Here is a 24,870-nt window from a genome sequence, read left to right on the forward strand (position 1 = left end):
CATATGACAGTGATTACAGGAGTTAGTGCAAAAGGCACTGCTCAGTATTAACTCTTTCAGACCTTTACACCCTGAGAGAATACTGTTGGTGAAACATCACCATCTCTGCAAAGGTGGCCTGCAATTATGCCCATGGGTTGTGTAGAATGGAGCATACAATGCTGGAACCCAACCACTCTGCCATAGAACTCAAGGGGGTGGCTTCTTACTTGGCGAAGGAGATGACTTTCATTATCCCATCATACTTATTTCTTGGTTTCTGGATTTTATCATTGAAATCAAACCCCACTTGTAATATTCAACTCAAAAATACAGGATTTGAATTCTTTCTTATTTCAGCTTTATTGAGCATCCAAACAAAATTTTAATCAGCCATGTTATTGCTCGCTTCCAAACTATTCAAGGAATATGTTTGACCACCTGAAAGCAACTAATAGATTTATTCAATTTTTAAACACTTTAAAATCCAGAATACAAGTTTAAAGTATGATATGAAAATCTATTTAGAGGAGTATACAATCCTTTTTCATCAGTTGAAGAGAGCCGAAGCAAATCAAATTAGACTAACAAGCCTTTTTCTCATGATGGAGCAGACACAATGAAACTATGAATGATAATGAGAGAAAAAGAACTGATAATATCAGGCACATGACATTGTTATCTTGCACAGGATGGAAATGTCATGTGGTTCTAGCTCCAATGTTCTGAAGGAGACAGGCACCTCTCTGATTATTTTCTACTTGGCTAAGCAACCTAAATGTGGAGTGCAAAGATTAAAGAAAAGGAACTATAATAACTAATCAACAGTAGTTTTGCCTTAATTGGACTTGTTTTCCAACAGATTATGGAATGTGTCAAAGAATATCGGCTACTGAGTGATAATCATTTGGTCGGCTTTTGTTTTTATCATTTTAGTTAATTATCACATTCTGAGTTAAAATGTATCACTTTCTTCAAATGAGCATAAAAATATAGAAACAGAGCTAAGTTATCCTACAGAGGTGACTATTTCTCAATTCAATTATTGAGTCATAGTGTCATAGAGATGTACAGCATGGAAACAGACCCTTCAGTCCAACCCGTCCATGCTGACCAGATATCCCAATCGAGTCCCACCTGACAGCACCCGGCCCATATCCCACCAGACCCTTCCTATTCATATACCCATGGAAATGCCTCTTAAATGTTGCAATTGTACCAGCCTCCACCACTTCCCCTGGCAGCTCATTCCATACCCATAACACCCTCAGTTGCCCCTTAGGTCTCTTTTATATCTTTCTCCTCTCACCCTAAACCTATGCCCTCTAGTTCTGGACTCCCTGATCACAAGGAAAAGACTTTGTCTATTTACCCTATCCATGCCCCTCATAATTTTGTAAACATCTATGAGGTCACCCCTCAGCCTCCAACGCTCCAGGGAAAACAGCCCCAACCTGTTCAGCCTCTCCCTATAGCTCAAATCCCCCAATCCTGGCAACATCCATGTAAATCTTTTCTGAACCCTCTCAAGTTTCACAATATCTTTCCAATAGGAAGGAGACCAGAATTGCACGCAATATTCCAACAGTGGCCGAACCAATGTCCTGTACAGCTGCAACATGACCTTCCAACTCCTGTACTTAATACTCTGACCAATAAAGGAAAGCATACCAAATGCCTTCTTCACTATCCTGTCTACCTGCGACTCCACTTTCAAGGAGCTATGAACCTGCACTCCAAGGTCTCTTTGTTCAGCAGCACTCCCTAGGACCTTACCATTAAGTGTAGAAGTCCTGCTAAGATTTGCTTTCCCAAAATGCAGCACCTCGCATTTACCTGAATTAAACTCCATCTACCACTTCTAAGCCCATTGGTTCATCTGGTCCAGATCCTGTTGTAATCTGAGGTAACCCTCTTTGCTGTCCACTACACCTCCAATTTTGGTGTCATCTGCAAACTTACTAACTGTACCTCTTATGCTCACATCCAAATCATTTACATAAATGACAAAAAGTAGAGGGCCCAGCACCAATCCTTGTGGCACTCCACTGGTCACAGGCTTCCAGTCTGAAAAACAACCTTCCACTACCACCCTCTGTCTTCTACCTTTGAGCCAATTCTGTATCCAAATGGCTAGTTCTCCCTGTATTCCATTTGATCTAACCTTGCTAATCAGTCTCCCATGGGGAACCCTGTCAAATGCCTTACTGAAGTCCATATAGATCACATCTACTGCTCTGCCCTCATCAATCCTCTTTGTTACTTCTTCAAAAAACTCATGATTTCCCAAGCACAAAGCCATGTTGACTATCTCTAATCAGTTCTTGCCTTTCCAAATACATATACATCCTGTCCCTCAGGATTCCCTCCAACAACTTGCCCACCATCGAGGTCGGGCTCAGCGGTCTATAGTTCCCTGGATTGTCCTTACCACCTTTGCCATCCGCCAGTCTTCTGGCACCTCACCTGTGACTAACAAATAATACAAATATCTCAGCAAGAGACCCAGCAATTACTTTTCTAGCTTCCCAGAGAGTTCTTGGGTACACCTGATCAGGTCCTGGGAATTTATCCACCTTTACCCATTTCAAGACATCCAGCACCACCTCCTCTGTAATCTGGATATTTTGCAAGATGTCACCTTCTATTTCCCTACAGTCTATACCTTCCATATCCTTTTCTACAGTAAATACTGATGCAAAATACTCATTTAGTATCTCCCCCATTTTCTGCGGCTCCACACAAAGGCTGCCTTGCTGATCTTTGAGGGGCCTATTCTCTCCCTAGTTACCCTTTTGTCCTTAATGTATTTGTAAAAACTCTTTGGATTCTCCTTAATTCTATTTGCCAAAGTTATCTCATGTCCCCTTTTTGCCATCCTGATTTCTCTCTTAAGTATACTCCTACTGCCTTTATACTCTTTTTAGGATTCATCCTGTCTATACCTTACAGATGCTTCCTTCTTTTTCTTAACCAAACCCTCAATTTCTTTCGTCATCCAGCATTCCCTATATCTACCAGCCTTTCCTTTCACCCTGACAGGAATATACTTTCTCTGGATTCATGTTATCTAATTTCTGAAGGCTTCCCATTTTCTAGCCCTCCCTTTACCTGTGAACATCTGCCCCAAATCAGCTTCTAAAAGCTCTTGCCTAAAACCATCGAAATTAGCCTTTCTCTAATTTAGAATGTCAACTTTTAGATCTGGTCTATCCTTTTCCATTACTCTTTTATAACTAATAAAATTATGGTCGCTGTCCCCAAAATGCTCCCCCACTGACACCTCAGTCATCTGCCCTGCCTCATTTCCCAAGAGTAGGTCAAGTTTTGCACATTCTCTAGTAGGTACATCCACATACTGAATCAGAAAATTTTCTTGTGCATACTTAACAAATTCCTCTCCATCTAAACCCTTAACACTATGGCAGTCCCAGTCTATATTTGGAAAGTTAAAATCCCACACCATAACTACCCTATTATTCTTACAGATAGCTGAGATCTCCTTACAAGTTTGTTTCTCAATTTCCCTCTGACTATTAGGGGGTCTATAATACAATCCCAATATAGTGATCATCCCTTTCTCATTTCTCATTTCTACCCAAATAACTTCCCTGGATGTATTTCCTGAAATATCCTCCCTCAGCACAGTTGTAATGCTATCCCTTATCAAAAACGCCACTTCCCCCTCCTCTCTTGCCTCCCTTTCTATCCCTCTTGTAGCATTTGTATCCTGGAAAATTTGGCTGCCAGACCTGCTCATGTCTGAGCCTTGTTTCTGTAATTGTTTTGATATCCCAGTCCCATGTTCCTAACCATGCCCTGAGTTCATCTGCCTTCCCTGTTAGGCCCATTGCATTGAAATAAATGCAGTTTAGTTTATTAGTCCTACCTTGGCCCTACCTGCCTTGACTGTTTGACTTGCTTCTGTTCTCAACTGTACCAATCTCAAAGAAAGAACAAAGAAAATTTACAGCCCAGGAACAGTCCCTTCGGCCCTCCAAGCCTGAATCAATCCAAATGTACTGTTGAAACCTGTCGGTCAATTCCTAAGCATTTGTATCCCTCTGCTCCCCACCTACTCATGCATCTGTCCAGACACATCTTAAATGAATCTATCGTGCCTGCCTCTACCACCTCTGCTGGCAATGCATTCCAAACGCCCACCACCCTTTGTGTGAAGTACTTGCCGTGTGTATCTCCCTTAAACTTTCCACCTTGTGTCCCCCTTAAACTTTCCACTCTCACATTAATCTCTTTCCTCATTATCTCCCTGGGTCCCACCCCCCTACCTTATGAGTTTAAATCCTCCCGAGCAGCTGTAGCAAATTTCCCTGCCAGTATATTAGTCCCCTTCCAATCTAGATGCAATCCGTCCTTCTTGTACAGGTCACTTCTACCCCAAAAGAGATTCCAATGATTCAAAAATGTGAATCTTTCTCCCATACACCAGCTCCTCAGCCATGCATTCATCTACTCTATCCTCCTATTCCTGCTCTCACTAGCTCTTAGCACCAGAGTAATCAAGATATTACTAGTCTTGAGGACCTCCTTTTTAAATTTTTGCCTAACTCTCTGTAATTTCCCTTCAGAATCTCAACCTTTTCCCTTCCTGTATCGTTGGTTCCAATGTGGACAATGACCTCTTGCCGGCCCCTTTCCCCCATGAGAATATTCTGCACCCTCTCTGAGACATCCTTGATCCTGGCACCAGGGAAACAACACACCATTCTGATTTTTCGCTGCTGGCCACAGGAACACCTGTCTGTAACTCTGACTACAGAATCCCCAAACACAGTTGATCTCTTGGAACCCGACGTTGCATTAGAGCCAGTCACAATACCAGAAACTTGGCTGCTTGTGCTATGTTCCCCTGAGAATCCATCACCCCTCACTTTTTCCAAAACAGCATACCTGTTTGAAATGGGTATATCCACAAAAGACTCCTGCACTAGCTGCCCACCTCTCTTACCTTTCCTGGAGTTAACCCATCTATGTGGTAATTAGGTATTAAGTAATTGCTTTACCCATCTTTGGTCCTTATTCCTTGATGCTCTTACACAAATAAGAGATAAATAAAACTCACAACCTGAACAGTGTTTTGGGAAACAAAAATGTTATATATTTCCATTAAAAAAGCTCCTGATTTCACTGCTTAATGATCTAACTCCAATGCTAAAATTGCTCTCCCTTGTTCTAGGCTCTTTAATCAGAGAGCATAGCTTCTACATACCAATTCTACACATTCCTTTGTCAAACAAATCAGTTCGATCCTTCCTCAATTTTTTCCATTCAAAAGCTTTTGGAACTTCATTCAGTGGTAGAATTCTCCTTTGGTCTTTATTAATTGATGGCATTTATTGGTCATCCCTAATTGTTTTTGAGAAAGCGATGATGAGCTGCCTTCTTGATTGGGTAAAGCATCAGAGTGTACCACAAACCAGCCATCCAGCCAACTGAGTTAACTGACCCCAGGTGAAGGTAGCAGGTACCGGTGTAGGCCATTCAGGATGAAGTTCCAGGATTTTAACCCAGTTATAAAAGAGTTAAAAAAAAGAAAACTGTGAGCTCAAAGTCTTATTCCACTGACTTGAACAAACAAGCTAGGCTGAGACATCAGTGCAGTACTCAGGAAACTATGCACTGCTAAAGGTGTCAGATTTTGGATTATATCATGAACTGATGATTTGACCGCGCTCTCAGATGGATGTTAAAGAATCCATGAAACAATATAGAAAAGAACAGGGGAGGCTTCTTAGTATCCTTGATTATTTTTAACCTTCAATCAACATTAGTTGAATATAGATAGATGGTTATTGATGTGTGTTGTGAACTGTATGCAGTTTAGCTGCTGTATTCGATATATTAGAACAGTGACTACACTGCAAAACAGCTTCAATGACTATAAAGTATTGAAACTTTATGAGTTTCAACAATATTTCTTCTTTGAACTTTCATCAACTCTCCCTTTTGAATTATTCTTACTTATTGTGCATTTTCAGAATTCTTTACGTTCTTGCTAATTATTTTTCATATTCATTCTTTGCCTTTCTTATATTTCTTCTTATTTTCTGTATTTTCCTCTCTCCTTTGTTTTTGGGTTTTACATTATCCTGGGAACTGTCATGCACTTTTGCTTTAAATTTCTGCTAAACCTAATTTTTAGTACTGTCTGTTGTACAGCTATGTGTTTAAATATTTTGAAAACCAGGGTGTATGAGTGTTCCTCTGATTCCACAGTCCTTATAATTGCCCCCAACCACCTCTGACTCATCCAGTGTCACTTCAACACTCTTCCCCAGATTTATTTTCAGGCTTCTGCTGATGTAACTACCCTTATAATATTCTTTTAAAAGATAAACTTGCTGGAATACTCAGCTCCTCTGACAGTATCTGTGGAGAAACAGAGTCAATGTTCTAGACAAATATGACACTGCTACGGAATGTTCCTCATGTTAAGGTACTTCATGAAAAAGAAAGACACATGTTAACAGCTATCGATGTGGCCAGACGATCATTGCATTGAAATAAATGCAGTTTAATTTATCAGTCCTACTTTGTTCTCTGCTTTGTCCCTGCCTGCCCTGACTGTTTGACTTGCTCCTTTTCTAAACAGAACCAGTCTCAGATTGATGTCTTTCCTCAGTATCTCCCTGGGTCCCAACTCCCCCACCCCTCTTTAGTAGTTTAAATCCTCCTGAGCAGCTGTTGCAAATCTCTCTTACTGCCTACCAAATGAGGTTTGTGCTGTTGGACTAGAAAACAATTATAACCAATCCCCACTCATAATATAAACTGTCTACTTTTTGTTAAAATCAATTACTTGCCTTTTATCTCATTCTACCTTTAAAAAAATTAGCCACCCATCATTATGGCCAGCTTTGCTTTCATTATTTTGAATTTATCCAATTATTGTCAGTCAACAATAAGACCCCAATGGATTAACAGATATACAGAACAATTTCGATAACCCGAACAAGATGGGCAGGGGGTCTTTTGTTCGGATAACTGAGTGTTTGGATAATGGATTGTTCAGCTAATGGATAGTATTGATACGGGACCTTGGCATCTTGTTTGGATAATGCAAAATTCAGATAATTGATGTTCGGATAATCGAGGTTGTTCTGTATTCTCTTTTAGCTCAAAATAAATAGATTGTCTTTTTAAAATCCAACCCTATCATTCTAGTGTTGTAATGAAACCTATGATTAGTCTTCATTTTTGCCTAATTAATGAGGGTAAATGTACGTTTGCGTAGTTGTTTGAAACAGACATGATCAATGCAATTTCCCATTGTACACTTTAGAGTAATGGAGTCATAGAGATGTACAGCATGGAAAAAGACCTTTCGGTCCAACTCGTCCATGCAACCAGATATCCCAACCCAATCTAGTCCCACCTGCCAGCACCCGGCACATATCCCTCCACACCATTCCTATTCATATACCCATCCAAATGTCTCTTAAATGTTGCAATTGTACTAGCCTCCACCACTTCCTCTGGCAGCTCATTACATACACGCACAACCCTCTGTGTGAAAAAGTTGCCCGTTAGGTCTCTTTTATATTTTTTCCCTCTCACCCTAAATCTATGCCCTCTAGTTCTGGACCCCCCCATCCCGGGGAAATGACTTTGTCTATTTATCCTATCCATGCCCCTCATGATTTTATAAACCTCTAAAAGGTCACTCCTCAGCCTCCGACGCTCCAGGGAAAACAGCCCCAGCCTGTTCAATCTCTCCCTATAGATCAAATCCTCCAACCTTGGCAATATCCTTGTAAATCTTTTCTGAACCCTTTCAAGTTTCACAACATCTTTCCGATAGGAAGGAGACCAGAATCACTTTTTCAGTTTTTTTTTAATTGGAACTATGAAACTAAAAATGCAAAAAGCTGTAGAACTAATCACTTGATCAACATCGTCTGCTTTACAGCATCATCCAAAACCAAAATTATTTACAATGATCAAATCCATACAACATGGAAGGAGGCCATTCGACCCAAAGACTCTGCCTGACCCTGTGAATAGCATCCAACCCATGTCGACTTTTGAAACTGCTTTGTCATTCAATAAAATTATGATTGAACTACCATATCGACTCTACTTCCCTACCCTGTTTCTATATCGCTGAAATTACCTCGATGACAAAAAGCAATTGATTTCCCTCTCAAATATACTCACTGACTGTGCATCCATGGCACTCTCATTTCGAGAATTCAGATAATCCTTTGCATGAAGAAATTTCACCTCCTGTCAGTTCTAAATGGTTAATCACTTTATTTTTAGGAAGGCTATGACCTCTAATTCTAGACTATCCGGCGAGAAAAAAGTGGCCTTTCAGCTTTTACCTTCTCAGTCTGTTTCAATGCATTTTAATTAGGTCCCCTCTTACTCTTTGAACTCCCTTCAGTATACATTGTGCATCATGTAGATACAGCAACATCCTTGTCAATTTGGCAAAAATACTCTATTTAATCTTCCTAGTTCTGATCTGGTCTTTATGACAGAATAAAGATGGTATTTAAATTAGTTAGTAATGAAGTGATGCTGCTGTAGACACCATCTTTTAGCATTAGTGCAGAATATGAATTGCAGATTCAAATGGGAAAAGATATTTCACGTTGCTAAGCAGTGCAAAAAGGCAGAAGTAAATTTAAATGATCTTTCAGGAGCTCTTAAAAATATCTAAAAGCTGAAATTGGTCTTGAAGTTGGAGACAATACAGGCAACAGCACATCAATAGTTTGGTCATGAGGAGAGGAAATTCAAAACAAAAACATTTGATTGAAGATAACTTGCCAAAATGATCAATTTCACCCTTTTGTCTCTTCAATAATTTTACGTTAGTTTTTTTAAATTCTGTTACTACGTAGTGAAACTTTGCATTTTCTTTTGGTGCCTTCCGCTGTGAATCTTCCTCTTTCCCCTACTCCCTGAAGAAGTGACAACCCTGTTTCCCACTGGGAATCGCTCTGCAAATATTCATCCATCCTGGTGCTGTAGATTCCTCCAGTTGGCCACCACTCTCTGGTCCCTTCACAATGCCAACGCTCTTTACTTGAAAAGCAAGATGTGTGTCAAAGACTTTTCAGGTGACAGTGAAATTTCCTGGCCCTCCAGTTACCAAGTTGCCATCTGTTCCTCCCAGCCTTATCCTCCAATTTACAATGGGAAGGTGCCTTTGGAGCATGACAGGGAAGTGAGTGATGGGTGCACCCTAATCTGTTGACCTGTCTGTGTGGAATTTGCATGTTCTCCCCGAGTCTGAATGAATTTCTGTCAGGTTAGGTGAACTAGCCATGGGAAATGTAGCTTATGAGGATAAGATGGGGTGTGAGTTCTATTAGGATGATCTTTAGACTGAGACTCGATGACAGAATGGTCTATTTTTGCACTGTAGGTATTCTGTGATTCCATGTTCTGTTTCATGATTCTTCCTTGTTTCTGGAAGTCTGTGAGGTATACCTGGGGAGGAGAAAAAAGTAGTGCACTTCGAATGTATTACTCAGCAGTTGAATCACATTTGGGTGAATGTTAGCCCATATCCCCCTAAACCCTTCCTATTCATACACCCATCCAGATGCTTTTAAATGCTGTAACTGTACCAGCCTCCACCACTTTCTCTAGCAACTCATTCCATACACGTACCACCATCTGCATGAAAAAGTTGCCCCTGGTCCCTTTTAAGTCTTTCCCCTCTCACCTAAACCTATGCCCTCTAGTTTTGGACTCCCCCACCCTGGGGAAAAGACTTTAGCTGTTCACCTTATCCATGCCCCTCATGATTTTAAAAACCTTCATCAGGTTACCCCTCAGCCTCAGACGCTCAGGGAAAATAGCCACATCTTATTCAGCCTCTCTCTGTAGCTCAAACCTTCCAACTCTGACAACATCCTTGTACATATTTTCTGAACCATTTCAAATTTCACAACATCCTTCCTATAGCAGTGAGACCAGAACTGAACACAGTGTTCCAAAAGTGGCCTAACCAATATCCTGACCGTTGCAACCTGAAATCCCAACTACTATACTCAATGCACTGACTAAGAAAGGCAAGCATACCAAATACCTTCTTCACTACCCTGTCTACCTGGGCCTCCGCTTTCAAGGAATGATCAACCTGCACTCCAAGGTCTCTTTGTTCGGCCCTGTCCTCCCCTGATTTGCCTTACCAAATGCAGCACATCACATTTATCTGATGCTAATTCAGTCTGAATACGCATCTATCAAAAAGCCATCAGGTCCTTTTGTTCAAGCACCTGTTATATATGGGCATACAGAAGTATATTCCATGAAAACAAAATATTAACACCCAATCATTGACATAAATCTGAATCACATTTGGATGCTGAGAGGGACTCTTCCAAGTTTTACATAAGAACACTCTGCCTTTCAGCTTCCTTTGTTTTTCTCATTAGGGTATTTTATGGTTTAGGAGTCAGATGAGGTATTGATTCAAGACTTAACATAAGATTAACTAAGCTTCGCTCACTTGAGTCACCAATACAAACACATCTAATCAGGGACCAACCCGTGCATCTACCACAGAGTGCCATATTCAGCTTCCATCTCACATTCTGCACTGCTGACATTAGAGGAAAGGCCACAGCGGAATCCATATAATCCTAAAAAAAGAAATGTATATCGAGCAGTGAATCTCGAGGAGTGAAAATACAATACAACACTGCCTCTATTGGCTTATGAAATCAGTTGGGCATCATAATTGGATATACAGTTGGCATACACCACCATCATATTGAATGTCAAAAACTTTTCAATATGCTTTTTAATAGTTTTTTTCCAGATTGATTCGAAGTACACTGAAGCAATTCTGTAAGGTCAACAGGACTATCAATGTCAGCAGGAAGGCTGGCATCATCTCGAGTTAGCTAAAAGGGTCACTGGACTCGGAACATTAACTCTGATTTCTCGCCACAGATCCTGCCAGGCCTGCTTGGTTTCTCCAGCAAATTATGTTATTGCTTCTGGTTTCCAGCATCCATTCTTTGTGTTTTTTAAAATTATTTTATCATTTATATTTTGCAAATATAGTTGGGAAAACTTAGGAACAAGCCATAAACAAAAAAAAAGCCTCAAAAAGCTGATAAATCATAAGAGGGTTTTGTGCTGAGAAACAGCTAAGCCATTGTCATTGGACGTTCCTTAATTCAATGGGTTCACATTGTATTTATTGCCTGCGATTGTACTGGTCAACTCTCAACCAGCACCTTGTTGGGTACCTAGGATAGAATATCTCACAAGGCAGTGACATCCAGAGTGCAAAATTAGATTCCTCTTAATTTCTTGTTCTCACTGTGCTGCCTCTGCAGCTTGATAAACAAGTGTCACTATTTTAAACTATTTACAGCAAGGTTCCCCCAATCATTGATGCTCTCCTTGAGTGCAACAACATTCACATCAGAGCATCTGTGAATCATTCTCTGTCTTTTCCTGGAATATTGCCCATTTGAGGGTTGAGAAAACAGACCTGGCAGGAGGGATGTTTTTCTATGACTTGGACACAGTATTCAGTCCATTAAAGTTGACTTTTATGACTGGCTGCTTGTGAAGTTGCCTTCAAGAAAGGCACGAGCATTTGTTTTGATGGTGCTCCCACTGAATCTGGAGAATGCAGTGAAGTCATTGCTGGTGGACGTTTTCTTGTACTTTTATGTGTCATTAATACCTGCTCCAGGTCGCACTGAAATACAGTAATGTGGTGACAATAATTTTTCTGGATGCGAGAATTTCATTGTCTTGCAGAGGGTTTCTTTCTCAAAACTCATTCCATTTGTTTGTAGAAGGTGGAGCTGATAAAGCTATTCTACTATTGGCTGACTTCATCAATGGTGCCTTTTTGAGAAAGGTGGCTGACCACTATATATTCCAACAAAAGTCTTTCCTTTCTCGTATATAGGAAGTGGTCTACTTAATTGGCCAGGGCTAGGTTGATATGTTTGTTTTAGCAATAGTGCAATCCATGCAGATCTGCTGCAGAGTGGGCAATCCACAGCAACCATTCATAAAACATAGATCATATGTGCCTATTGTGGTCAAACTAGCTTTGTCATAGAGATGGCAGAGTTAAGCAGGAATTTTTCATTCGAGTAATACATACTATTCAAAATCATTTGATCATTGATAAGATGATTAGTTGCCATCAGGTAGATTGTAAATATTTGCTTGACACCAATCTTAATTTTGAAGGCAGAAACAAAAATTGCTGGAAAAGCTCAGTAAGTCCATGGAGAGAAATAAGAGTTAACGTTTTGGGTCCAGTGACCCTTTTCAGAGCTGGTGGTAGCTGGAAAACATTGGTATTCGTGCAAAAGTTGGGGATGGGGGAAGAGGGGTGAGGTGAAGAGTAAATAATAAATGAAGATAGAGCCTTCGGGGAGAGAAAAACAGTTGGACAGACAAAGAGGTGGGTAAAGGTCAGTCTGGAGGAATGAATAACTGCTATGGGGGCCATTAGTAGCTGACAATAGTTTGTGTGAGGTAGCAACCCATCTTATGACAAAGCCTGGTGTGCGGGGGTTGGGTTAAGGACATGGAGTAGGTGCCTCAATCCCGAACATTGTTGAACTTAATGTTGAGTCTAGAAGACTGTAGAGTTCCCAAGTGCAAGATGAGGTGCTGTTCTTTCAACTTGTGCTGAGCTTCACTGGCGCACTGCAGAAGGCAGTATGGGCCTGGGAACTAGTAGGTTTGTTGAAGTGCCAGACAACAGGAAGCTCAGGGTCATTTTTGTGGAGAGAACGTAGGTGTTCTGATGATGCAAGGATGATCACAACCTTCATCTACTAATGACAGCAGAGCAACAAGTTTAATGTTTAACAGCACAAAATTCCGGGTCAACATCAGCCAGATAATATTTTTCTTTGAATCCATTTACTTCAGCGCAGGGGGCCCATCCTAATCCAGGTAGGATCGGGGATAGAGAAGAAACACAGACTGCAAAGGATAAAAAGGGCCCACAATGTTCCATCAGTTATTTTAACTTTCTTTTTCTATACATTCCCAACTTTGTAGATAGGGTTTCTCTGCTGCAAGGTTTATTCAAGAAAGACACCCACGATGTGTGGCAAGATCACCACTATGTCAAGCCGGTTCAGTCAGAAACATTTTGTTTACTGTAATACTCCAATCCCAGGAAAGTCACAATTCCTGATGGGGATGTATTGCACAAGAAGGCTTAGCCATATTAGATTAGATTAGATTAAATAAGATTCCCTACAGTATGGAAACAGGCCCTTTGGCCCAACAAGTCCACACCAACTCTCCAAAAAGTAACCCACCCAGACCCATTCCCTAACATTTACCCCTGACTAATGCATCTAACACTATGGGCAATTTAGCATGGCCAATTCACCTAACCTGCACATCTTTGGATTGTGGGAGGAAACCGGAGCACCCACACACAGGGAGAATTTGTAAACTCCACACAGACAGTCACCCGAGGGTGGAATCAAACCCAGGTTCCTGGTGCTGTGAAGCAACAGTGCTAACCACTGAGCCACTGTCCATATGCCTATTGCAACATGAGAAAGCTATTACCTTAGGTTTGAAAGCTTGGGTAGGCCACCTATTCTAATAGAAAGTGCAGAACTTTAGGTCTGATAGTTGCATCATGTGGTTTCATACACACTTACTTGGCAAGAAATTCAAATCCTTGCAGATTATTATGGTCACAGTTTAACAAAACAACCAGCATTTACTGAGATACAAAGATGCCTATCACAACATGTTAATCTGGCTGAAAAAGATGCAGTGATTATATTATTTTCGCAGAAGTCTGTCATATAGGGTAATGGTTCTGGAAGAGTTAGTGTTCAGGTGACATTGGCTTAACCCATTCTACTGATGTTTCAGAGTCTGTGGGTGGATAGGGAGCTCTACTTTAATTCAAAGAGGGAGCAGGTGTATCTGTACCACCTCTAAAGCCTGATCATTATGGCTGACCAAATATAGTGGTACACATTGCTCTCATGGAATAAGCATTTATGTCTAAAACATGTATCAATTCTGAAGAAACGCCACAGAAATGTGTCCTCTCCCATCAAACATAAGATAAACCTAAGACAAAGCAACGACCAAACGAGGATTTTTGATTGTTAACAATCTTAAGCAAGTATTATCCAGGACCAAATACCACAAGGTATCACCGGTGGTCATTTGGGAAAATTCCACAAAGTTCATTGTATAAAGAAAGGAAGCAATGAACAAAAGACAAACAGAAATGAGTAGAGGAATATAATTGATGTAATTACATGTTTGATTTCAGAAATAGGTCAATGTCAATTATACCTGGAGGGGCTTTGATTTCGAGCTACAGAAGGCACTCACAGACACAGAATGATAGTTTGTAATCGAAAGGGATGCAGTAGTTAATGATTCCCTAATTACAGCAAGATAAAACACATGTCAAACTGATGCTACTGCATTGAATATTCGGAGGTTATTATCATTTTTCTTTTTTTTGGCTTGAATAATTTATGTAAGCCCTTCTTTTGACTCCTTATTTTTGCTGTCTGTCTAGCTCCAAAATTAGCCAAGGGAATGAAATACTCTGATCTGTAAATATCACTGTCAACACTACCCAACATGTTGACCAACTACAGCTCCTGAGCTGCAATGCAAAATTATAATTACATTCTAAGATAAATGAAGTGGAATAACTTCCCAATGGGTTTTTCTTTTAGGAAAGAAGAGTCCCACTATTGCAACAAATGTGATTGTAAGAGCTCTCAAAAGCCCTTGGTATTATGACTGACCAAATGTAGTTGTATATATTACTATCATATAATAAACCTTTGTATTTATTCTAAAGACACTCTATAGTGGTGTATCCTTTACCCTCAAAAATAAGATAGGCCTAAGGCAAAACAATGACAAAATAAGAATATACAGGTCAAGAAGATCTTGGATTTGATCTTACTTTTTGCATATTTCAACCATTTGCTTACAAATGCTCATCCATACTTCTGAGGTGTTCAGGTGAAAGTTAGACAAGGTTCCAGTTCCTGGGATCAGGTTTACTTTGTGATTAAAGTTATTGATATTTCTGGAAGAACTTAGTTCGATGTAACCACAAATATTTCCTTTGGTCATGATTTTTGATGCCGTTTTATTTTTGAAATTTTAACAATTTTTCTCGCAATCAGAAAATGCTCCAGTCATGTCGATGAATGAAAGTCTTATCCCCCAGCGGAGAACAGAAGCAAACATTGACAACAGGATTTTTTTCTCGGACATGATACTCATCATCAAGGCTGAAACATACATTTTTAACAAAATTGTAGGTTCATTCCGAGAACAAAAATGAAGCCTTTTATTCAGGCTTTGTTTTCGATGCCTCTAAATAAATTCTTGTCTGGTGAATCTTTGGGGAATTGCTTTTTTGCGAGATCATATTTTCATCTTCCAGAAAATGCTTCCTTGCTTTCCAACGAGCACCAAAATAGCAATATATTACAAATAGTATTTATTTTGCCTTTTATTATTTGAGTAAAAAATGAGGTCTGCAGATGCTGGAGATCACAGCTGCAAATGTGTTGCTGGTCAAAGCACAGCAGATTAGGCAGCATCTCAGGAATAGAGAATTCGACGTTTCGAGCATAAGCCCTTCATCAGGAATTATTTTATTATTTTATTATTTGCCCTCAATAGTGCAAAGTTTACTGACTGGTACAAATGACTGCTGCAGGGCTGTTTTCATTGAGATCATTCACTTGCAAGTTGTGAACTGTGCTCTATGGCTCCTTCAAGGTACTAAATGGGAGCAAAATCAATGAAAAAATTCAAATGATTCAGCTCCCATTCGTCATTGCAAGCCTAATGAAGCAAAAGAATCGAATGGCAGGCCTGAACCATTTGTAGAGAATATGTAGCTCCTTCCAACAGGCATACAGTGCAGAGGATATCATTATTTTAATTTGCTAGAGCAAGACTGCGTTCTAAAATAGGTCATCTAAAACCTTTTCAGTTACACGTAGAGCAGGATTGGAGAAAAGAAGGAAGTAGCTAGGCCCTTGATCATTGTGAGATTTTGGCTTCCACTTGCCACTTTTCTTCAGCCTAACTAAAAGCAGGACAGACAGAATTCGCAGAGCAAATCTAACATTAGAAAAGATAATACCAAAATTAATCTGGTTCTGAAATTGCTCCTCGCTAGTCATCCAAACCAAGCTGGTATTGAATTTGGAGCTTACTTTATGCGATGTTTAAAATGGGCTGCCAGTCTGCTATGAACCGTTTTTCTACCACTGGCAAATCTCTTCTTTGTCCCCCATGTATTATGCATGGATAAAGCTCTGTCTCCACGTCTTCATGTGTGAAACAATCAAAAGCCTGATTTAATAATGGGATGTTAAACAGATCAGAAAAATCAGCACTTGTACAGCTAAAATATATTGCTCATCCATTGAACCTTGAGTAAAACTAGGCTTTGTATTAGAGTGCATTGTAAACCAAGGATCTAAAAATAAATTATCTTTTATCAGCTTTTAATTTCATCTTGAATGAAGCTCCTTTATTGTCAAGATGTTTTAGTCAAGAAATGGAATTTTCCATAACAATATTTAATTAGAGGCAAATGGTAATTGAGGTGATAGAAATTAGGGACTTCCCCCAAAACCATGCACCCTACACCACAACAAGCAGTGATCAATTGTTAGCAAAGGAATATAGTAGGTCTTTCTGTTCAATCCCACATCTCATATCCAATGGGGTGGTATGGGTGTCCACCAACTTAATCATCCTTAAGCTTACTGAGGGCCTTAAGTGGCCAATTATTACCTGTGTATGTCCGATGATTCACCTCCATCACCATAACAACTTGCACAGTGGTTTGCAAATAAAGATCAAACCTCAATTTTATTTATAACTTTGTTGAAAAGGCAGGAAGGAAGAGGATGGTGAATTTGAGGGATTCTTTACTGCAGAGATTTGTCAAAGTTGTGTTGTTATGTATCTTCAAGGTGGAGATAGACAAATGTTTAATCAGTAGGAGAATCAACGGTTATAGGGGAAAGGCAGGAAAGTGAATTTGTGGACTATCAGGTCAGGTCAGGAGACAGACCCAAGCTGCAATTGGCAGGGTACCTTTCGTTGTCTTGTACTTCCCAAGAGCCGAAAAACTACTCCATGTTCTCCGCAGCCTGCAACACGTTATCAATGAAGATGAGCACCTCGCCAAGGCCTTCCCCACACCTCCACTTTCTACCTTTAAACAACCACCAAACCTCAAAAAGATCATTGTTTGTAGCAAACTGCTCGGCCTTCAGGACAACACCAATCAACCATGTCATAGTAGATGCTGCAAGACTTGTCAGAGTGTTGACACAGGTAACACCATTACACGGGGGGACACCACCCCCTATGTACATAGCAGGTGCTCATGCAACTCAGCGTACATTGTCAATCTCATATGCTGCAGGCAAGGATTCCCTGAAGCATGATACATTGGTGAGACCAAACAGGGGCTACGGCAGCAGATGAATGGACAACGCACAACAATCAACAGACAGGAGTGTTCCCTCCCAGTTAGAGGTCCAGGACATTTGACCTCAGACCTTCAGGTGACTGTCCTCCAAGGCAGACTTCAGGACACGCAAAAATGAAAAGTGGCCGAGCGTAGGCTGATAGCCAAGCTCGGTACCCATGGGAATGGCCGAACCATTCACCAAATACCCATGTCACACTACAGGTGATCCAACTGTATTGCACGCACAAAGACAGACAGACATACACACTAACACACAGACAGCCGCATAGTCACAGACAGACACACACACACAAACACACACACTCCTGCAGACTCATACACTCATGCAGACCATCTCTCATACACAAGCTCTCTCTCATACGCTCACAAATACCCTCCCACACTCACATGCACGCTCTCAGTGACACTCATACCTCCCCCCCCCGCCCCCAGCTATCTCTCACACACACACACACACACACACACAAGTCTGTGGGGTGAATTAATACTTGCACAGTTACATTTTATTTTGCTCAAAAACTGCATGAATCCATGTAAGATTCTGTAAATCCGTTTTTTAGATTAGAATCAGTCCGAACATTGTGGCACAGTCTCACACAGGGCACCTCACACCTTCAATGCATTATCTGGGCTGACATGGCACCTATTGTTAAAGGTCACTTGAGAACGTAACTTTAAAAAAGTCCTGGGATTTACATATGAAAGAACTGAAACCAACATAGTCATTTTAAAAGATGAGAGACTTAACAAACAATCCAGATGTTTTTCAATATATAATTTCAGTTACATCACACTGTAAATTTTTGCTATAACTTCTGTGTCTTACAATCTTATTCTCTACAATTGTCTGATGAAGGAGCAATGCACCGAAATCTAGTGTTTCCAAATGAACCTGTTGGACTATAACCTGGTTTTGTGTGAATTTTAACTTTGTACACCCCAGTCCAACACCAACATCTCCAAATCAGGTCAGTCATGATCTCATTGAATGATGGGACTGAATGGTCCACTTCAACTCAAACTTCTTATGGTCTTATGGGGTCATCTAATTCAGACATATCTGGCATATCCCTCCAAGATGTTTTAGTCCCATTTTATTGCTCTCCACCTAGCTTCCAAAACTCTTCCTGTATCATCCTACTCTAGTGCACTCGGCTTCTTCCAGCCCGAAAAACACAGAATTTACCTGGGTCCAGCTTCCATTGATGATCTCTATGAATCTCCTTACATTACCATGAGATAGTTCAGAGCTTACTTCCAGCTTGCATTCTGTTGAATTTATCCAGCTGAGCTAAGATAATTTAATAGAGGAGTTTAACTGATAAAATGATTTGATTGAGCAGATTCTTCCAGTTAAGATCAGAATAATCCCAAAATTAGAAATATGAGAGTTAGCACTGAAATCAACCAACAGTTTTTCACATAAAGGCTAGTGAAAGGTCAGATAATTGAAAGTTCAAGGGCAAGGTTACTAGATTTTATTAGGTAAGGGTTTAGGATCAATAAGAGAAGTGGATTTGAAGTAAGGATCAACCGCAATCTACCTCAATTGTCCAACAGGCAAAAGGGGCTAAATAGTCTAAATCTGTTCTTATGTGTGGATAATTCAATACATTTAATCAACACAAACATTAACTTCTCAATAATTATCAAAATCATAATTATTTTAACATTAAAACTCTATTTGTTCTCAAAACAGTTACTGAAGACATTAGCAAGAGAGAAAAAGAACCTACGGAAGATTTTAGTGAGCTGAATAGTGTGAGGGAGCTGCATCAATGCACACATAAGTAAAATTATGCAATTAAAGAAGTGTTCTGGTTTAATGACTATCTCCACCGATATTAATTCAGCTTTCACACTTAACTGCCTCAATAAAGCCACGAAGGGATGTCTCCTGGTGAGGTACAGTAACCATAAAGAGTAGTCAGCACAATTCGAAAAGCAGTAGGTCATATACTATGAGCCTGCTGCAATTCTTGGAGGAAGCAACTAAATTTGACAAGGGATACTCAACAGCCATGACTTATTTAAGATGTTCAGATAGATAATATGAATACAAAGCTGATGAAGAAGTCTCTGGCCTATAAAATTAACAGCAAATTAAAGCTGGCTTAGCAATAAAAAGCAAAAGATAATTAGAAAGTAAAAGGCTCTGACATGAACGTGTGCGTGTAGATTGATGCATCTTTGGTTTATATATTTGAAAGATGATTTGGAAAAAGATACTTTTATGTAATATTTAAAAATATGTTATGCGAGCAGAAATCCAGTGTAAGGCAACCTCATATGATTAAGTAAACTCGCCATACGTGCAGCAGACCATCAAACTGCTCTTTCTTTCGAAGGAGATGACTGGTAGTGAGTTTACCCTGAGGGTCACCATGCCCGAGGAGAGATGCAAGCTTGAGAAGGCAGATACGTCATAGTAACCTCAACTGGTGCAGGAATTGAACTCATACTGTTGGCTTCACTCTGTCTTACAAGCCATCCATCCAATCAACTGCGCTGCGCTAAGCAGCAGAGCGAATGCAATTGATCATGAATAAATCTGCCCAGAAATATTAACCTCTGTAACATGGATTTTCTGTTTGTCAATGTTAGTTTGAATGTGGTAAAACTTCAACAGGCTTATTAACATTTATCAACATGATGTGATCAAGCAGTCGAACAGCACAAAAACAGAAAAGCTAAGCAGAACTGGCAGCATCTAGATTAGATTACTTACACTGTGGAAACAGACCCTTCGGCCCAACAAGTCCACACCGACCCGCAACCCACCCATACCCCTACACCTAACACTACGGGCAATTTAGCATGGTCAATTCACCTGACCTGCACATCTTTGGACTGTGGGAGGAAACAGGAGTGCCCGGAGGAAACCCACACAGACACGGGGAGAATGTGCAAACTCCACACAGTCAGTCACCTGAGTCAGGAACTGAACCCGGGTCTCTGGCGCTTGTGAGGCAGCAGTGCTAACCACTGTGCCACCATGCCACCCACGGTGTGGAGAGAAATCTGTGGAGAGAAATCAGAGTTAAACTTTTGGGTCAAGTGACCCTTGTTCAGAATCATATTGGGACACTCTGATAGACAGCAAATCAAGAAATCAAATGCATTGCTTCTTTCTCTCCACAGAAAAAAATCACAGGAGGCAAAATTAATCATTAGGACATTTAAATAGGATTAATGAAGAAGCTGAAAGATTAGCAAATATTATTTTAAAAACTGAAAGATATGCAGAAAAATTCCCATTTCGTGAAATATAAGATATGTTTTTCCTGGTTGTGAAGCGATTCAATAAAAATTATGACCTTAATATGCTTTTTAAACACAGTTATCCATCATTCAACAGTTTCAAGGGTTTTCACACTGAATATTTCTTTTATTTCATTCACTGGATGTGGTCAGTGTTGAGAAAGTGATATGAGTTGCTACTTGAACCACGATAAACCATAGGTGAAGGGAAGGAATTCCGAGAATTTGGCTCAGTGACAGTGAAGGAACAGAGGTATGGCTCCAAGTCAGGAGGTGATATTCCATTACATCCGCTATCCTTCAAGATGGTCGAGGTTGGGGGCTCCAAAACTGCTGAATAAGGAGCCTTGGGCAAGTTGCCAGCCAAAATACAATAAAAGAACAGTTTTGTTTTTAAACCAGTACTGTGGGCTATACTTGATTAATATTCTGGCTTACCATCCAATAAACCCCATACTTCAGAGATTTAGACAATCTGAAACAGGCATCTCAAAGCACGGAAGAAATACTGTCAGCATTGTCTTTACAAGGTCTTCCAAATCTAGTGTAAAGTCAGGCAGTCCAACATAAGCTAATGTTTCTGAAAGGGTTAAAGTTGGAGAGTGCATTAAACTCTACTCAATATGATGTTACAAAGGCAAAAGTGAGGACTGCAGATGCTGGAAACCAGAGTTTATATCAGAGTGGTGCTGGAAAATCACAGCGAGTCAGGCAGCATCAGAGGAGCAGGAAAATCAACATTGCTGCCTGACATGATGTTACAAAGGTTTAAGTGGACATCTTAGGATCTCATGGAGTACATCCACATGTATCCTCATAGTTTTAGTAGCAATGCAAACCAACCAATGCAATTAGCACATAATTACTATGGAATTGAATAATTTATTGTCACACGTGTTCAGTATAAAATACAGTGATAAGTGTATACTGCTTCCGTACATAGGCACCATTTACATTAACTTAGAACAAAATTTTAAAGAGCCTAGTTTCAATAAACTATATCTACTAAGTCTGATTAGCACAAATGGTCTCCCAAAAGGTTACTGTTAATCCACCATGAAACTCAACATCTCTTTCAAAGATGCTGCCAGAAACTTATCTAAGTATCGAGCATACATTGAGCATACAAGTTTAGGAAACATACCATGTCAAGAACGATTCACATAGACAATCGACATCTGGAAGCTTTTGAATGAAGGAACAGCGAGCAAGACCTTGTAGACTCTCCAACTCTGGCAACATTCTTGTAAGTCTTTTCTGAACCCTTTCAAGTTTCACAACATGCTTTTTATAGCAGGGAGACCAGAATTGCGTGCAGTATTCCAATAGTGGCCTAACCAATATCCAGTACAGCTGCAATATGACCTCCCAAATCCTAAACTCAATGGACTCACCAATAAAGGCAGACATATAAACAACCTCTTTGCTATCATATCTATATGCAAGTCCTCTTTCAAGGAACTATGATCCTGCACTCCAAAGTCTCTTTGTTCAGCAACACTCCCCAAATGTTATCATTAAGTTTACAAGCCCTGCCCTCAAAACTTTTTTATTTCAGACCTGTTGCGAAACTATAAAGGAACAGTGTAGGCTCCAAAGTTTTTAAAAATTACTACTACCTAGCAATTAAAGATTGCAACAGGAAGCAATGGTCTGTTAGAGTTTTGACGGGGAAACGAACAACATGGGGAAATTCTGGTGTAGCAGTAAAGTCACTGGGCTACTGATCCAGAAACCCAGGTTAATGTTCTGGGGTTGTGGGTTCAAAACCCTGCAGATGGTGAAATTTGCAATCAATCCAAATCTGGAATTTAAAAATCAGCCTAATAATGATCATGCAGTTAGACGTATAGCTATGTGGTTGACTCTTAACATTGTCCAAGGGACGCGTTTGTATCAAATAGAGCCACCATCCGTACATACATAGGCTAGTCCCTATCTGGGACAGACAGTTCTGCAGATCCATCCCTTTTGTTGAACACCTAAAATAGAGTCACTAATTGTGGCATACATAGACTGCTTGGAGAATTAGAGATGGGCTGTAATTGCTGACCACACCAACAATTCCTTTATCTCATGGAGGAATAATTGAGAAAAAGTAAAATTGGAGCTCCATGAGTAGACTTAAAAATCCCTGTTGAGCAAGGGGTAAAACTTGAAATTAACTGCACAGTGAGCAGCACAGTTATACAGCATTACTAATTAACAGAATTACAAGCTTTAAAAGATTGAAATGCATAAAATTATGGAGTGACATAAGCAGCTTAAACAGGAGAAGACTTTACTTCCTGATGGAGGGATCAATGATCAAGCAAAATAAATTCAAGGTAAGTGACAGATGGTTTAAAATGGATGTAAGGAAAAACATATTCACTCAGAGAGTGGAAGGAATCTGGAACTCACTGCCTATAAAAGGTGGTAGAAGTAGAAACCCTCAAACATTGAAGTTGTATTTATATGTGCACCTGCGAAGGCACACTAGGCTATGGGCCAAGTACTGCGAAAAGGGATTAGAATAATTGGATGGTTGTTTTTGACTGGCACTTATTCAAAAGGACTGAAGGGCTTTTGTTTTCCTGTGCTATAGATCTCTATGTCTATGACTCTAATGAAAAGAATACAGCATTGCTATGCTGTTTTGCAAAGTTGGGTAGAGTAATTGCAGATTGGGAGGCAGGAAGGTAGAATTTTGTATGTGTATAATTGTAAAATTGTAAAATGCTACTGGTGGGGAAAGCACTGCCTGATCCCTTTAAAAGATAGCATTTCTTCAGTGCTAAGAGATTTTAAAAGTAAGTCTATGAGCAGCAGGTTGGGGTTTGTAGGTGCACAGAGAGCACCCAAACTGAAACATTTGTATCGACAGGCCGTACATTAGTGGGCAAGCAACAGTTTTTATCAAGACAACAGGGTTTTGAATTTAGCCAATATATTGAACCAGGCCCTCAGATACCAAAAACCTATTAAATTTAAATCTGAAGGCTTTGACAACATAGGACCAATCCTCTGTAAGAAATATTGATATGCCACCAAGGGTATAAAATAAGGGACATATGGACAAAGAATCCAAAGTAAACTGGCATCCACCAGAGCTAACAGCTCTCTAGAGAGAAATTGGCTGTCACACTCATTTATGTATTAGAAGAAGCACCATCTAACAGCAAGCAGTACCAACCATGGAAGAATTGGAGGAAGCATGCCTGACAGACAAATCAGAGGAGAAGTTCCTGACAGAAGACTTGACAGAAGAAGGCACAGAATATTCCAGAAGACACGTGACCAAGCTACAATTTCGAGAGACTAGACTTTTTTTAATATATGAGTGGGACTTGTATTTATTGGAACAGCATACTATTGGAATCTTGATTCATTCGGGAATAGTTAGTAGTTAGAAGGGATTCAGTTTGTTAAAATTTTAATTAATTTGCTTGTGGTTAGAGTGAGGTACATAAATTGTTACTTGTTGATTTTAAAGAGAGTATCTCAGATTTATTTTGTTTAACCACTAGAAGTTGCTGAAAGGTAGGTTACACCATGTTTCACATTCCTTTTACAGATTATAGGGCAAGGTGCTCCTCGTTGGGTATCTCAATTTTCGTTCTCAGAGGGAGGAGTCAGTCTCCACTTTATAACAACTGTTAAGTTTAAACAGTTTAAGACAAAAAAGACAAAAAGATATTTCAATGTAAAAAATTAAATTCTTCAAATGAAAGACGATCCAATAGCATTGATGTATTGTAGAATTTAAAAGGCTTAAGTAAGAAGAGATAATTATATTAGGAAAACATGGACAAAAATATATATCCAGGATTAAATTTCATATATGGTCCAAACAGAACCCAGGATTAGACTACTTGGAGAAAATAATTCTTATGATGCATAATTGCTTCAAACCTAAATAGTAAAGTACATGCTGAACAAATAAATGCAGTATTTCATCCATCACAGTAAAGCAACAGATCCTATCCAGTTTCTTAGGTATAAACACTTTACAGAGACATGTGACAAGCTAACAGCATGTAAAACCAAACATCAGACTCCAGCAGTCAGTGTCAGCATTGTGGAATAAAAAGCCTCACAAGCACAAGTAGTCCAAACTGAGACAAAAGAACTTTATATCTGGAAAG

The sequence above is a fragment of the Hemiscyllium ocellatum genome, chromosome 1, assembly GCF_020745735.1.
Source record: "Hemiscyllium ocellatum isolate sHemOce1 chromosome 1, sHemOce1.pat.X.cur, whole genome shotgun sequence".
Lineage (NCBI taxonomy): Eukaryota > Metazoa > Chordata > Chondrichthyes > Orectolobiformes > Hemiscylliidae > Hemiscyllium > Hemiscyllium ocellatum.